Source organism: Aquarana catesbeiana, linkage group LG04, assembly GCF_042186555.1.
Source record: "Aquarana catesbeiana isolate 2022-GZ linkage group LG04, ASM4218655v1, whole genome shotgun sequence".
Lineage (NCBI taxonomy): Eukaryota > Metazoa > Chordata > Amphibia > Anura > Ranidae > Aquarana > Aquarana catesbeiana.
This window is the reverse complement of record NC_133327.1, coordinates 142,742,588-142,759,555: the sequence shown is the minus strand read 5'-3', so window position 1 is coordinate 142,759,555 and position 16,968 is coordinate 142,742,588. Positions and strand designations below refer to the sequence as shown.

Sequence of the window (16,968 nt, the reverse complement as noted above, 5' to 3'; positions counted from 1 at the left end):
TGTTTGTATATTTATATATAGTCAGAAATTTGTGTTCATGTGTATGCATACTTTGCTAGGTGGAGTGACTATGTATTGCTATATAGAAAACAGAAGATAATGACATTTTGTTAATGAATGTTCACAAGTGTAAGTTAATTTCTTTGTAATCTTTGTAGACTGTTAGGGAATATTGTATGTGTGAGGGAGACTGATCATCTCCCAAATTAGGTTAGAATAAGTCTGTAGTGGTTGTAAAAACGTTGGTGTGAAAGGACCCTGTGTGTTAGTTCTATGAGTGAATTGTAAGAAGTATGTAACTGATGCTGAATTCTGCATAGTGTATGATGAATAGGGAAATGGTATGTATCCTCCATACAAATGCAATTAGAACTTTCTGTGTCATATCTTTGATTTCATGACACTTGCTATTAGTATTTGATAGAAGGATTTATATTTATATGAGTTAAATGTGTGTGTGTGTTTTTTTTTTTGTATGAGGTGTAAAATGAATCCCTATGTGATTGATTGTATGTGTCTTTCGTTAAGACTTTAGCGTCAAAGTTCTAAATGTTATTGGCAGTGAGTGAGTGTGTGTGTGGAAGGCACGATTCATTTTTTATTTTTTTATTTTTTTTTTATATTCTTTTGAATATGTACCTCAGCTAGATAGCACCATTAATGAGCCGAGGGAGTTAGAAGTTATTTAAACTGTAGAAAAAAGAAAGTTGTTTGTTTTAAGTAATTTACGACACAAAGTTCTCCCATATTTTTTTGTATCCAGCATACTGCTTTTGGAAGGAAAATATCTGTAGATAAATTCAATGTTGCTAATGTAATTAATGTCATGCTTAAAAACATTTTACAGTTGTAGGTTTTACGTTAAGCAAGATAATGTATTTCTTTCAGTATGAGTGTAGGAGAGCAGAAAAGTATAGTCACCATTTTAGAAATAGCTGTCTGCACGTACGTGCAACAACTACATTAAATCACTTTTTGTGACAGCTAATCTCAGTGCTCTGTACTGAGATAAAGGGGCACGTTTCGGTGCCTTTAAACAGAAACTGGATGAGCTGACCAGAAAATAAATAAAATCTCAGAATACGTTCTTATTCTCAAACATTTGTTGATTTTTTATTAGAATATAAACTGTAGATTATAATAGGTATTTTGTCTTTTATATTATGGACTGTAGTAGTGAAAGGTGCATTTTGTTTTTAGCGTATCACTCTTGTAAGTAGGGTGCTTATTCTCCCTTGTAGCTTTTGTTGTTTATTTTGTCATGTCCCCATCTTATTGTACAGTATTATGTATACTTTCATCTTTATATATTTGCCTACTTAGTAGTAATCACAAAGATAGTAATGGGATTTATATATTTGGTAAAAGGGAACTCCAAATTTATATTTGTTTATTATTTTCTAAAAAGAATAGTGAAGAGTGATGCATGGTAACAACAGTGCTACCATCTTATTATATGTGCTATATGTAGCACATACAGGGGGGTGAATTAGATAATTAGAGTCTTAATTTTTAATCTTAGCTTGTAAGCTCTGGTGAGCAAGGTCCCTTATTGGTATTGGCTAGAACTTATTTTGTCCTACCTGATTACAATATTTAGTAATTATCAGGTTGATTATTAGTGTGCCTAAATAAATTATTTGTTTCTTTATTCCAGGAGCAGCCAGCACGTTTTCATATGTAAAGTTATACTTTGTAAAATTTCACTCCTTTTGATTTTTTATTATTCAAGTTCCTAGTTATGCTACTACAGGTGGCAAAGTCAGTTTTTTGGATTAGGGTCACTCTGCATTAATATGATCTAATTAAAAATAAAATTTGTATATAATTATTCTTAAGGAAGGGACATAGTAATGCACATTTTCTTAACCTCTTTAGATTTAACAGACTGTGCAAGTGACCATGTAATTTTATTTTGATTTCTTTTTAATTATGAACAATCACAATGTAGTTTCACAAAATGTAGTTCTTCAAAGTCTATTTTGTGTGCCTGTATATAGACTTTATTGCAATGAAAGAACAAAGCTGTAGATATACTTAAATAAATGTCTGTTCCTTTTTAAAGTAAATCACAGTTTTTCATATGGTCATGCGAATGTATGAGACAACAGCTAAGTGTCTGATGTGGGAAATTTTTCCCAGGCTTGGAGTGTATACAGCACTGATATCAGATAATTGTACCCATTTTTATGAAAAATCAGTTCCATTTTGCTCTATGCTTGGCATAGACGATAGAACCTTGTGTCCACACTCATATTCATTGGTGGATAGGTTGTATGGGCTGTTGTAGACCAAATTAAATACAATTTTCTGGGCCATATGAAACTTTGGATAGATGTGTCACTAAGTTTAGGAGTTCTAGAGGCAAATGATAGTTGCTTAGACTTCATGCTGTACAGTGGGAGATAAAATGTTCATGTGTTTAAAATAATTAACCAAATTGGTGTAGTTTTGTTTCTAAACAGATCCTTGTTTTAGATGTCATCTCTTGTTCCAGTCAAAGCCACTAAAGGAATGTATGTCAGTAACTCTTGATGACTGCAAGTACATTAAAGATCATAAAAGGAAGTGGAAGAATTCACAATTCAAGTGTCCATTTAAATCCACATTTGTGACAGTGACATTTTCCGTTTCTATAGTAGTCAAAGTCTGAGTGAGATTACCAAGAGTGTTATTCACATAAGTGCAAATGGAATACATACAAGAGACTGTTGCAGACAAAGACATTGGAAGTATTTCAGTAATGGACAATTCTAATTAATTATATGTGATACTTTGTATGTAGAGACTTACTGTTGTTTTGTTTGTTATATATATTAATATTGTGAACACCTTAAAGTGGAACTTTGGTCAGAAAATTGTTTCCTGCTGGATCACTTGAGGCTAACCCTTTTTGCAGGTGTAGCTATGAAGCACAGTAAAAATAAGTGCCTATACTGTTTAAAATCCACTGTTCCACCCTGCTCTACACAGGCTCAGTTGTGCTCTATTTTTTTTGCACTGCTTAAAATCTAGAGGACAGTCTGCTGACAGCCTGAAATTCTACTGCTGCTCAAAGGTTATGGGTTTCAGTAAAATGGTAGCATAATAATTAATGTGGAATGTATTTTTCTTGCTAATGAACCTTATTCTATCACATTTTTGTGAGTAGAGTTCCACTTTGAGTAAATGTTCAATCATTATAAACAAATAGTTTTATCATTTTTTGAAGAAAAAAAAAAAAAGCGGGGAGGTGTAATGTAATGAGTATGACATTTTCAATAAGAATGTATAATATTGATGCTTTATAAGATACGTTATGTTATTTATCTTGATATTTGCAGAGTTATTTAATATGATGTTTTATAATTTATGTTTTAAGACATAGGAGAGGTAGGCTACTAACTTAGACAGTATAGCAGTGACTGACAGAAGAGACCCATGCTGACTGTTATTGTATAATATTCTGCAGTATAGTATGTGCAGAAATGGACAAAAAGTGAAATGGTTTTGGGTTTAGCAAACTTTGTGGGAAGACTACAAAATTAAAACGAATGAAATATCTGGACTGACTATATTGACAGTATGACATGACCAGGGTAATAGTGACTGATAGGTGGAGTCAAGGTTAAGAAATTATAAGAATTTTACAATTATTGTATGGGAAATAGTATAGGTTGGGAAATGTAAAAAGAATAGTCTATATAAAATACTTTGTAGTGAAAACATGTACTTCAAGGGATTTATAATAATAATTATTATTAATATTGTAAGAGTATTGTATTATGATAAAACTATATAGCTATATGTATATTATTTTAGCGGATGTTGTAGAAGTAAAAGGAACACACTAAATTAAGTTATTAAATAAAATGAGAGTGTAGGAGCCATTGCTTTGTAGGTTGCCCTGAAGTGCTTGCCAGAGACCTATTGTATCCTGACACTGACTTTATTTTTATTTTTATTTTTTATAACTATATTTTTGAAGTGTATTTTATATCCAGACAAATATCGGGTGATCGCAAAAGACATGATGCAACTTGTTACAAATGTTAATTACTACAAAGGAAGGATTTCATGCATAAAAGGAGGAACTGGAACATCTGAGACTTGTACCTTTGCAGAACAGGTATGCACTGAACTTGTGTCTTACAGCATCCAAAGCAGCTTGTGCTATGATACTGGACCAGCAAATGATGATGGAGATCTCTCCAGACACATCAAGTACTTGGCTAAGCTGAAAAGACCTATGCAGGAAAAGGCAGAGCCTTATGGGACTGAGTCTGCTGAATGGTCCCTGGAACCACATACTTGGCTTTCATTCACTAGCTGAACGGATTGTTCCTCTTCCCTGTTATCCTTGATGTGATGTTGCTGAGTAACTGTTGCCTGTTGCAAGAAGTTTGTGGCAAGAATGATCACAATGCCACTGAGACTGACAACTATGTTTTCCGTGCCACATATGGAGAAGGACTTTGCAGCTACAGAAGAAGATGCAGTGTTATTTTTTGGACTGATTTATTTATTTATTTTTATTTTTGGACTGATTTATTTTTATTTTTTTTGGACAATTTATGTGATCAGTGTTGGGTGCATGGGGTCTCTGAAGAGCATGGTGGGTGATCTGTACTGTAATTGTTGTGAGGCTTATGCCTCAACAGGGAGGAAATGTTGTGGAATCTCATATTAGCCAATGTATTTCATATTGTATATATTGATTTGCATATATTTTATTGATAATTATTATTATTATTATTATTTATATTATTATATAGTAGTGGTTTTATCAATATTATTATTCAATAAGTAAAGCAACAATTATTAATCTTTAATAATGTATACTGTGTTTTCCATAGATTTAGAAAGTCTTCATTTATAAGTGTTGAACTTTAAATGACCTCTGCTTTATGACAAGTACTTGTAAACAGGTGTTCTCGAAAATGTATTAAGATAGTCTACTGGATGAAAGTTCATTAGAATAGATTCAAGTTATGAAGAATTGTCTCAGACAGATAAGAAAACAGGTGGTTAAAATAATTAGGTGGAATACAGGAAAGTTATGTACAGAACATTAATTAAGTTTGACAGGGACAAACAAAGGTCTGCTTGTGCCCTCATTAAAACTGTTAAAATACATGCATATAGTGAAACATATAAAACATCTGGTGGGGTTATTGAAAGTTAATTGTCTCAAAGTTGTAAATCTGCAAATCCTTAAAGCTAGTTAAATCTTATCAAGATAAGGAGAGTTTAATAACACAGCTGGGTGCCAGACTGTCTCTATACAGGTGTTTTTAATTGGACAAAAACAATTATAAATCACTTTAATGAACATATAGGAATTTTGGGAATAATTAAGTTTGTCTGGTTGTAGAACAGGTGTCAAATTTATGGTTGGTTACTTTGATGTAGATCTTAGTGACCAATCATAGGTAAGAAAGATAGTTGAGATAAGACTTGTGAAATGGTATATAAATGCAAGCTCTGCAATTGTTAGACAGACAAGTCAGATAGGAGCTCATAAGGCTGAACTCTATGTATGCTGCCCTATTGCACGGGTCATAGAGGTCAGAACCAATGGGCAAGTATCTGTCCTAACTTGTCCCCTCGGACAAGTCAGATAGGAGCTCATAAGGCTGAACTCTATGTATGCTGCCCTATTGCACGGGTCATAGAGGTCAGAACCAATGGGCAAGTATCTGTCCTAACTTGTCTCCTCGTACGAGTCAGAGAAGACTTCTTAACTTGTTCCGGAGTGTGGTCTCAGGTGAATTTCCCTCACAAACTTGGTTGAGCTGGAACCCAGAACTCTGTGAGGAGACCAGACCACCGGCCAATTGGCTGGTCCCTATCAGGTGAGAGGTTCCCAAGAATTGGCAGTAAAGACCCATTCTGGTTCAAGGTAAGAACAATTCACAATTGTATCAATTGAGGTAGAGGATAAGAATATTTATATCTAATATGCTTGCATTGTAAGAAACTGTATAAATTAGACCTGTATATTGTAATATTTTGAACATAAACCTGTATGTTATCAGCTGTTAATAAACCTGCATTGTTGAAGTTCTGCCTGGTTCGATACTTTACTATTCTACTTCAAGGTTGCCACTGGAGTCCTCTTCCAGTCCTCCATCACGGAGCTGGTGGATGTTATAGCCCTTGCGCTCCTCCACCTTCCGTTTGAGGATGCCCCACATATGCTCAATTGGTTTTAGGTCTGCAGACATACTTGGCCAGTCCGTCACATTTACCCTCACCTTCTTTAGCAAGGCAGTGGTCATCTTGGAGGTGTGTTTGGGGTCGTTATCATGTTGGAATACTGCCCTGTGGCCCAGTCTCCAAAGGGAGGGGATCATGCTCTGCTTCAGTATGTCACAATACATGTTGGCATTCATGGTTCCCCCAATGAACTGTAGCTCCCCAGTGCCGGAAGCACTCATGCAACCCCAGACCATGACACTCCCACCACCATGCTTGACTGTAGGCAAGACACACTTGTCTTTGTACTCCTCACCTGGTTGCTGCCACACATGCTTGACACCATCTGAACCAAATAAGTTTATCTTGGTCTCATCAGACCACAGGACATGGTTCCAGTAATCCATGTCTGCTTGTCTTTAGCAAACTGTTTGTGGGCTTTCTTGTATATCATCTTTAGAAGAAGCTTCCTTCTGGGATGACAGCCATGCAGACCAATTTTATGCAGCGTGCGGTGTATGGTCTGAGCACTGACAGGCTGACCCCCCACCCCTTCAACCTCTGCAGCAATGCTGGCAGCACAAATACGTCTATTTCCCAAAGACAACCTCTGGATATGAAGCTGAGCACATGCACTCAACTTCTTTGGTCAACCATGGCGAGGCCTGTTCTGAGTGGAACTTGTCCTGTTAAACCGCTGTATGGTCTTGGCCACTGTGCTGCAGCTCAGTTTCAGGGTCTTGGCAATCTTCTTATAGCCTAAGCCATCTTTATGTAGAACAACAATTCTTTTTTTTAGATCCTCAGAGTGGTCTTTTCCATGACACTAACGAGTCACATGACACCGGGGAGGGAAAATGGCTAATTGGGCCCAATGTGAACATTTTCACTTAGGGGTATACTCACTTTTGTTGCTAGCGGTTTAGACAATAATGGCTGTGTGTTGAGTTATTTTGAGGGGACAGCAAATTTACACTGTTACAACAAGCTGTACGTTCACTACTTTACATTGTAACAAAGTGTCATTACTTCAGTGTTGTCACATGAAAAGATATTGTGTGAGGAGACTTTTGTGAGATACTGTATATATATATATATATATATATATATATATATATACTGTATATACCATAGTTTGTAGACACTATAACTTTCACACAAACCAATAATATACACTTATTGGGATTTTTTTCTTTTAAAGACATGTAGCAAAATACATTTTGATCTAAATTTGCCAATAAATTAGATTTTATTGGATATGTTTCATAACAAAATACAGTATATATATATTTTTTCAAACTTTTCTTTTTTTGTTTAAATTGCAAAAAACAAAACAAAACAAAAAAAAAATAGTAATGATCAAATACGACCAAAAGAAAGCTCTATTTGTGTGAAAAAGATGTCACAAATTTTGTTTGGGTACAGTGTTGCATGACCGTGCAATTGCCACTTAGGGTTGCATTCACACTACAGCGTTTTGAATCGCTGGCAGATCTGCCTGCGATTTAACAGCGCCGAGAAGTGAATGACAAAATGCGGAACTCACATTTGAGATGCCATTCATTTGAATGACACCTCAAAGTGCAGTCTGCCACGATTGTCACAAAATAAAACGTGCTGCAATCGCGGGACGCATGTCGCTCCAAAGTAGATCCTTAACTATTTTTGGGCAACATGCATCCCGCGATGCAGGTTGCCACGATTGCAGCACATTTCATTGCGCAACAATTGCGGCAGACCCACACCGCGATGTGAGGTGTCATTCAAATGAATGGCATCTCAAATGCGAGTTCCGCGTTTTGTCATTCACACTTTGGTGCTGTGAAATCATGGGCAGATCCGTGGCAGATCTGCCAGCGATTCAAAACAATGTAGTGTGATTGCAGCCTCAAAGTAGAGCAGTCCTGAATAAGCAAAAAGTGCCCTGGTCATGAAGTGGGTTAAACCTTCTGAAGGGTCAAATGTTTTAAGTTGATTAAGTTCTGATAGAGCACTTCATGCTGCCCTTTTTGCAGGTATAACTATGTAAAATGTTAAAAATAAGTGCCTATACTGTTTAAAATCCAGTATGGCACTGTCTCACCCTGCTCTGCTTAGCCTCAGTTGTCCTGTAGTCTTGGCACTGTGCAGATAATTAATGAGTCGCTAGAGGCCAATCCCGGACAGCCTCAAGATTTACTGCTGCTGGGAGGGAGGAAACAACAAGATGACACAGACTGTAAACAACAAACAAAGATTAGGGAGAAGGAAAAGAAAAGCAGGATAGGTGACAGGACAATCTCTGCTGCCAGGGAGACACAAAAGAGTTCAATTTAAAAGGATAGTGTCTTATCCTATCCTCCTGATATTCTCTCCTTTCTCCCTTCAGCACTGAAAAGTTTCTACAGCCTCCCTTACCAGTGGTGTATTTAGGTTTTGTGCTGCCCTAGGCCTGACTAAGCTCGCGCACCCCCTAATTTAAATATGACCCACTCCTTCCTGTTTAGGCCACACCGCTTCCTTTTTAAGATCCGCCCTCTCATCTTCATGGGAAGAGGACAGAGGGACAGAGAGGGATGCTGCATTTTTTCATTTGGGGGTAAGGGGATATGTGCTGGGTGCTTTGGGAGGGGAGGATCAGACCCCCCCCCACTAGCACATATCCTCTCCCCTCTCAAAGCACCCAGCACATATCCCCTTACCCCCCCCTCCCCTCATCCATGTGTGCATCTGTTATCTGCCCCCCTTCCCGGTTACTGTGTCCCCCTCCACTGTAAACTATACACAGACCTCAGACCAGCAGCGTGGCTTTTGCACTGAAGTCATGTCCCTCCTCTGTGGCTCCTCCTGACTGTGTACACTAGAACATTAGAGCCGAGAAGGAGGAGGAGCTGAGGAGTGTGTGTGGCTGACAGTGGGGAGAGAGGTGGTGGCTGCTACGGAAAGCTGATCGGCGCTTGTGGGACCCCAGGTGGCAGATGTCCTGGGTGCCCACGCTAGCGCACCCTGTATGGCCAGTTACCGAAGCTCAGTGCCGTAACTTGTTGTGGGCTCCGGGACAGTGGTGTCACTAAGTTTGGTGTCACCTGGTGCAGTAAAAATTGTGTGCCCCCCCCCTTAATTTTTGGACTGGAGGCCCAGCGTTGGAGCTCATTATGGTGGTCAATAAGGCCTAGAGTATATCAGGATAGGCACTTCCTAATGGCTCAGTCCCTGGGAACAGTAATGGATAATGGCCAACAGGCTCTCTTACCAGACCCGGTGAAACTGCAACAGTGATCCCTCCGTCTGGACGTTCGCTCACTCTGGGTTGCCCAGGCTGACTCTAGTCAGTAGTGTAGCATGTCTGTACCCCGGCAGTGGCTTCATCTTTCTCCCCCTCTGGTGGTGCAGGTACAGCGTGGCTCTCTCTGGTGGCGTGGCTCCCTGTCTGGTGGTGCAGGTACAGTGTGGCTCTCTGGTGGTGTGGGTACAGCGTGGCTCTCTGGTAGTGTGGGTACAGCGTGGCTCTCTGGTGGTGTGGGTACAGCGTGGCTCTCTGGTGGTGTGGGTACAGCGTGGCTCTCTGGTGGTGTGGGTACAGCGTGGCTCTCTGGTGGTGTGGGTACAGCGTGGCTCTCTGGTGGTGTGGGTACAGCGTGGCTCTCTGGTGGTGTGGGTACAGCGTGGCTCTCTGGTGGTGTGGGTACAGCGTGGCTCTCTGGTGGTGTGGGTACAGCGTGGCTCTCTGGTGGTGCGGGTACAGCGTGGCTCTCTCTCTCTGGTGGTGCGGGTACAGCGTGGCTCTCTCTCTCTGGTGGTGCGGGTACAGCGTGGCTCTCTCTCGGGTGGTGCAGGTACAGCGTGGCTCCCTCTCGGGTGGTGCAGGTACAGCGTGGCTCCCTCTTGGGTGGTGCAGGTACAGCGTGGCTCCCTCTCGGGTGGTGCAGGTACAGCGTGGCTCCCTCTCGGGTGGTGCAGGTACAGCGTGGCTCCCTCTCGGGTGGTGCAGGTACAGCGTGGCTCCCTCTCTGGCTTCCCCCAGCACAGTACTCTTTTTCTCCTCCTGTAACCCCCCCCCCCAGCAGAGTGCATGCATGCATGCTGGGGGCTGTAGGGACTACTTTTCCCATGATGCCCCCAGAGTCTTCTGATTGGCCCTCTGCTGTGGCCAATCATGGGGAGGGAGACAGCGGTCAGGAAGCTGGGCGGCGGCGCAGTGAAACCAATTAGAGCCGCTCTCTCTTTCTTCTCCGTTCGGCTGACAGAGAGAGGAGGGGGGCGAGCGGGGGAGATACACAGACAGCCCGCATCTCTCCTCTCCCTGTCACAGCGCTGCTGCTCCATTTGCCAGAGAACTCCCCCCTCGCCCCCCCCTCCCCTTTCTGTCAGCCGAAGAGAGAAAGAGCGGCTCTAATTGGTTTCAGCGGGCCGCCGCCCAGCTTCCTGCCCGCTGTGTCCCTCCCCATGATTGGCCACAGCAGAGGGTCATTCAGAGATAGAATCAGGGCTTTACAGGGGCGGCTTGACGGCTCCTAGTTAAATTGCTTTCTGGCTTTTCCTCCTCACCCGACGCCACTCCTAAGCTGTACTCCCCTGATGGTGGCCCTGCTGTGCGGGAAGAGGGCGCAGGTGCCGTTCTCGTGGGGTGGGGGCGGCCTTTTGCCGCCCCCCCGCAAAGTGCCGCCCTAGGCCTGGGCCTTGTTGGCCTAGGCCAAAACACAGCACTGTCCCTTACTACCCAAGCCAAGACACACAAGCAAGGCTGGTAATGCACACATTTTAATTACAGAAAGTGGCATATAGGTTTTGAGACCAAGGAGAGGGGGAAAGTTCTCAGTAATGAAGTGACTGCTCTGGGCTTCAACAAAATGGTGGCCTTTGGCAAGAAGAAACAGAAGCAATGCCAGAAGCAATTTACAGCACATGCTACTTTTGGTAGCATAATTATGAATGTGGAAACTATGTTCCCCCCAAAAAATGGAGCACCAGCCACCACTGTGGTAGACCATATAGTTCTAACATTCTCACAAAATCCCAGGCATTGAAGTAATGTGTAATAAAACATGTGTTTCACCTGCTGTTATCATAACGTGTGTGTTAAGGGGTCCTCACACTTATAATTGACATTTTTTATGCTTATGTTTTGCCTTCCTGATTCCTCCTTTCATCAACATGGTAATGACATTTTTAAAAAAAAACTTTCTGGTTTCAGTACCTTTTTTTAGACCCTTTATCATCACTGGGTCTCTGTGTTTCTCTATACAATGAAGGCAGATCATGGCTGGTAGGAGGGACCATCAGAGTGTTGTATATACCTTCCTGACAACATTACAGCACCCTGCCTAAGTACACCTCTCAAGAACCCTCAGTCCTAATGCAAGCAGTAGGCTGGCTCTTTTAAGGAGTTGTGAAATTATCAAAATGCTTTGAAGGGTGGATGTCAGTCTGGAGCAGGAGTGGGCAACTGAAGCCCTCCAGCTGCTGTGGAACTACATGTCCCATGAGGCATTGCAAGACTGACAGTTACAAGCATGACTCCCAGAGGCAGAGGCATGATGGGACTTGAAGTACTGCACCAGCTATTGGGTCGCAGTTGTCCACCCCTGAGGAATGGGTGTTCCATAAGCATACAGATCATTCTAGATAATGCCCACATGTAACGATGAGTCTCCACGATTGAAAGAAGGAAAGGGCTAGATGCGCCAGGAAATGAGGCAGGGTCTAGCTGACTTGCTGAAGTGGTGGGCAGGGTTCTCCAAGGATTCATATAGAGCCAGGCCTCCCTACATGTCACAGTTCTCTCACAGGAAGCCTGTTTTATATTCATAGGCTTCTGGTTGTGTGCACTGCAGCAGGCGAGGGAGACTCGGTGCTGGCAACATGGTGGAAGCAAGCACCTGCAGCATGGAGGTTCTCTGTATCCAACCAGAGAGCAGCATCAAAAACAGGGCTGTGTTTTGGCCTAGGCCGACAAGGCAAAAAAAGCCGCCCCCCACATGAGAGAAAGTCCCCCCACCCGATTCCCGGCTCCCGCGGCCGCCCCCCGCACACATGCAGCCCACGGTGGCCGCCTTGCTGTAGCGGCGCTGTTGTGTATGGGCGTGCTTGGCAGAGGGTGGAGGGGCGTGTGTATGGGCGTGCTTAGCAGAGCTCACACCCCTACACCCTCTGACAAGCACGCCCATACACAGCAGAGCCGCCCGCTACAGCAAGGCGGCTGCCGTGGGCTGCATGTGTGCGGGGCGGGCGCGGAAGCCGGAAATCAGGAAGACGGGTGGGGGGACTTTCATGCGGGGGGCGGCGTGTGACTCACGCCCCCATAAGCGGCCGATGACTGGCGGAGGTGGAGCCTTATGCTCCGCCTACCCTCCTCCACACTGCTTGACCCTTCTCCTCGGCACTGGGGCAGGGTCTGGCAGTGACGTCAGGAAGAGAGAAACAGAGAGAGAGGCACAAGGGAACCCCGCAGAACAGCAGGTAAAGTTATTAAATAAATTATAAGAGTTTTATGGAATAGTGTTGGCATTTGATGGCACAGTGGCTACAATTGATGGGGCACAGTGACAGCGTTTGATGGGGCACAATGGCTGCGTTTAAAGGCACAGTGGCTGCAAATGATGGGCACAGTGACTGCAATTGATGGGCACAGTGACAGCATTTGAGGGCACAGTGCCTGCAATTGATGGGGCACAGTGGCTGCGTTTGGTGGGCACAGTGGCTGCTTTTGATGGGGCACAATGGCTGCATTTGATGGCACAGTGGCTGCAAATGATGGGCACAGTGGCTGCATTTGGTGGGCACAGTGGCTGCATTTGGTGGGCACAGTGGCTGCGTTTGGTGGGCACTGGCTGCGTTTGGTGGGCACAGTGGCTGCAATTGATGGGCACAGTGGCTGCGTTTGGTGGGCACAGTGGCTGCGTTTGATGGCACAGTGGCTGCGTTTGATGGCACAGTGGCTGCGTTTGATGGCACAGTGGCTGCAATTGATGGGCACAGTGGCTGCGTTTGGTGGGGCACAGTGTCTGCGTTTGATGGGGCACAGTGTCTGCGTTTGGTGGACACAGTGGCTGCAATTGATGGGCACAGTGGTTGCGTTTGGTGGGCACAGTGGCTGCGTTTGGTGGGAATAGTGGCTGCGTTTGATGGAACAGTGGCTGCATTTGATGGGGCACAGTGAGGCTGCAATTGATGTCTTTTTTTCTGAATTTCTTAGTTTGTTTGCACCCCCCCAAAAATTTTGAGCACCAGCCGCCACTGGCATGTGCAAAGTGCTCCATGCATGCTAAAATCAATGCAAACCCTTTAAACAGTCCACATTTAGTTGCAGTCTCCAGGGAGTGGGGAAGGGTACCTGTCAAAAACAGGTACCTGTTCCCCCCTCCCCCCTGAAAGGTGCCAAATGAGCCTAAAGAGGAAGGGGTGTGGTTTACAGATGATAGGGTGGGTCTTAAACAGGAAGGGGTGTGGCCTCGGCAGCAAGGGGTGGGTCGTATTTAAATTAGGGGGGTGCATGAGTTTAATCAGGCCTAGGGCAGTACAAAACCTAAATACACCACTGATCAAACCATCAGCTGAAGAGATGACTTCTAAAGACTACTACTTTGAACCATTTGTGAACTTTGGTATCCACAAGGAATTGTTGAAGATGAAGTTCGGACTCTGACCTATCGAAACGAAATGCTTCACAACAGACACTTGTTCAAGGACAAAGATATCTTGGATGTAGGAAGTGGAACAGGAATGCTTTGCATGTTGGCAGTTAAAGCCTCGTACACACGATCAGATTTTTGGAAGACCGTTCATCCGTTTTTTGTTGCATGCTAGTCTCATGTCGAAAGTGAAGAGGTTACTCACCATATGAAAATTCTCGTACCACAGAATACAACTTCAGAAGTGATGTAATGTGGGCGGCACAGTGGTGTAGTGGTAGCACTCTCACCAAGCAGTAAGAAGGGTCGCTGGTTCGTATCCTGACCATGACACTACCTGCCTGGAGTTTGCATGTTCTCCCTGTGTCTGCGTGGGTTTCCTCCGGGTACTCCGGTTTCCTCCCACACTCCAAAGACATGCTGGTAGGTTAATTGGATCCTGTCTAAATTGGCCCTAGTATAGGTATGAATGTGAGTTAGGGACCTTAGATTATAAGCTCCTTGAGGGTATAGGGACTGATGTGAATGTATAATATATATGTAAAGCGCTGCGTAAATTGACGGCGCTATATAAGTACCTGAAATAAATAAATAATAAATAATGTGTTGAATAGTTTTGTATGTATTCTTTAGTTTCTGAGCATGCATAGTCTTGCTCTTACAATTTTTTTCGTATGCAAACCATACTGATTAAATGAAAATGGAACATTGAGTTCACATTCAACAAAAATGTTATATTCTGCACATTCAGCTTTTATCTGAAGAAAAACCGGAATCGGCTGTCAAAAGCACCGTACTAATGATCCGAAAATCGGCAGATCATTCGTCGGACGAAATTTTACTTCCGATTTTCGTACGTTTGTATGGGCCTTTAGGCTGGGACAAAAAAAGATTGGGTGCTCAAGTATTTCGGACTACGTCATCAAGATTGTAAAGGCAAACAAACTAGGTCACGATGTAACCATCTTCAAGGGCAAGGTGGAGGAAATGAAGCTGCCAGTCAAAAGAGTTGACATAATATTCATTGAATGGATGGGATGTTGTCTGCTCTATGAATCAATGCTCAACACTGTTACTGAGCAAATGGCTGACACCTGATAGGCTTATATTTCCTGATCCTGCAACACTTTATGCAGCTGCTATAGAAGATGGACAATACAAGGACTGCAAGATGGTGGGAGAATGTCTATGGTTTTGACATGTTGAGTATCAAGATGTAGCCATCAAAGAACCTTTTGTTCACATGGTTGATCCCAAGCAACTAGTCACAAACTCCTGTCTCATTAAGAAGTTGGATATCTACACGGTTAAGGTTGATGACCAAAGCTTCATCTCTCCATTCTGTCTCCAAGTACTGCAAAATAATTACCTGATGGCTTATTTCATCATAAAGTTCACACATTGCCATAAGAGGACAGGCTTCTCTACAAGTCCAGAGTCTCCATACACTCACTGGAAACAGTCTTTTAAATTTGTAGCGCTACTCCTGTAGGAGCCGCTAGTACTTTCCAGGATCTTCCTTTGTTGCAGCCCCCACAGCCAGGCACACAGTATTTTCCACAGCCAGGTGCACAACTTTCGCTCGTTCCTCCAATGACCAGTCTCCTCGCAGGAGGAAGGCACAGCCGGCATTGGCGTATATTTATTCCATTCTATATTTATTAAGTATTACCTATTAATAGGAGGATAGTGGGCGCGCGGACTCAATGCCCGCGATCGCGGTGAGCAGAGGCAAAACGGGCAACTTTTTATGTAAACAAGACGATTCCCTGTTCTGCCTAGTGACATGACAGGGATCTTCTATTCCCAGTGATCGGGAGCAGTGATCTCTGTCATTTTCCAGTAAGCCCATCCCCCCTACAGTTAGAACACACCTAGGGAACACACATAACCCCTTGATCGCCCCCCCTAGTGTTAACCCCTTTCCTGCCAGTATCATTTTTACATTGATCAGTGCATTTTTATAGCACTGATCAATGTAACAATGTCACTGGTCCCCAAAAAGTGTAATTTGGGGTCAGATTTGTCCGCCGCAATGTCACAATCCTGCTACAATTCACAGATCACCGCCATTACCAGGAAAACAATAAAAAAGAATAAAAGTCCCTAAATCTATCCGACCAACACAATTGGCGCATTCGGAACGAATATGGCGTCTGAATGAGTCGCTGTTGGACAAGGAGGACATAGTGGAGAAACTAAGTATTAAAATAAAGGAATATTTTGAAATAAATAAAACAGAAGAAATGTCAGATCAAGTGGTGTGGGAAACCCATAAGGCAGTTGTAAGAGGGGAGCTAATCGCCATCGGTGCGCATATGAAGAAGGAAGGCAAAAGAGAGATAGGCGAACTACTAGATAAGATCAGGGTCCTAGAGAGAAAGCACAAGAAAAATCTTGACCAAATGGATGGTAGATGTCTGGAGAGCTTAAGAACAGAGCTTTCACAATGCCTAGAATATAGAGCGAAGAACAAAATTAGGTTTTTTGCCAATAGAGCATATGAACAAGAAAATAAATGTGGAAGGCTACTGGCAGAAAAACACAAAAAACAACAGGACTCTAGGCACGTGCATAGCTTATTAGTGCAAGGCAAGAAAATAATGGATACAAAGGCCATAGCTAAAGAATTTGGTAAATTCTATGAGGCCCTATATAACATCGCTAAAACAGAACCATCTGAAGGAGGGGAAAGAGAGGGTCAAAGGAGGAATGAGATAGATGAATATATGGAGAGCGCCGCCATGCCCATAATACCTAGAGAAATATCCGAAGATATGGAACGCCCAATCACGGTCATGGAGTTGAGCAGAGTGATAGCAACCCTGCCCCCTGGGAAAAGTCCAGGGCCAGATGGGCTGACAAACTCGTATTATAAGAAACTTCTCCCAGTTTTGGTAAAGCCACTCTGTAGTTATTTGAACTCTATTAATGCTTCGAACCCACTCTCTCCAGAAGCATTACTGGCATATATAACGGTATTACCAAAAGAGAGAAAGGACCCCCAGGTATGTGCTAACTACAGGCCTATCTCTCCGCTTAACTCTGACACCAAATTATTGGCAAAAATCTTGGCCCTGAGACTTCGGGAACATGTAGGCGATTTGGTACACCCAGACCAGACGGGGTTTATAAAAGGACGGGAAGCTAGGGACAACACCATCCGTGCTCTTCATGTATT

The 16,968-nt window shown here is 43.0% G+C and overlaps 1 pseudogene; it reads left to right on the top strand.

The window, feature by feature from the left end:
* The first annotated feature begins 12,018 nt into the window (after nt 1-12,018).
* LOC141141204 (protein arginine N-methyltransferase 1 pseudogene) lies at nt 12,019-15,279 on the top strand (annotated as a pseudogene).
* The last annotated feature ends 1,689 nt before the right edge of the window (nt 15,280-16,968 follow it).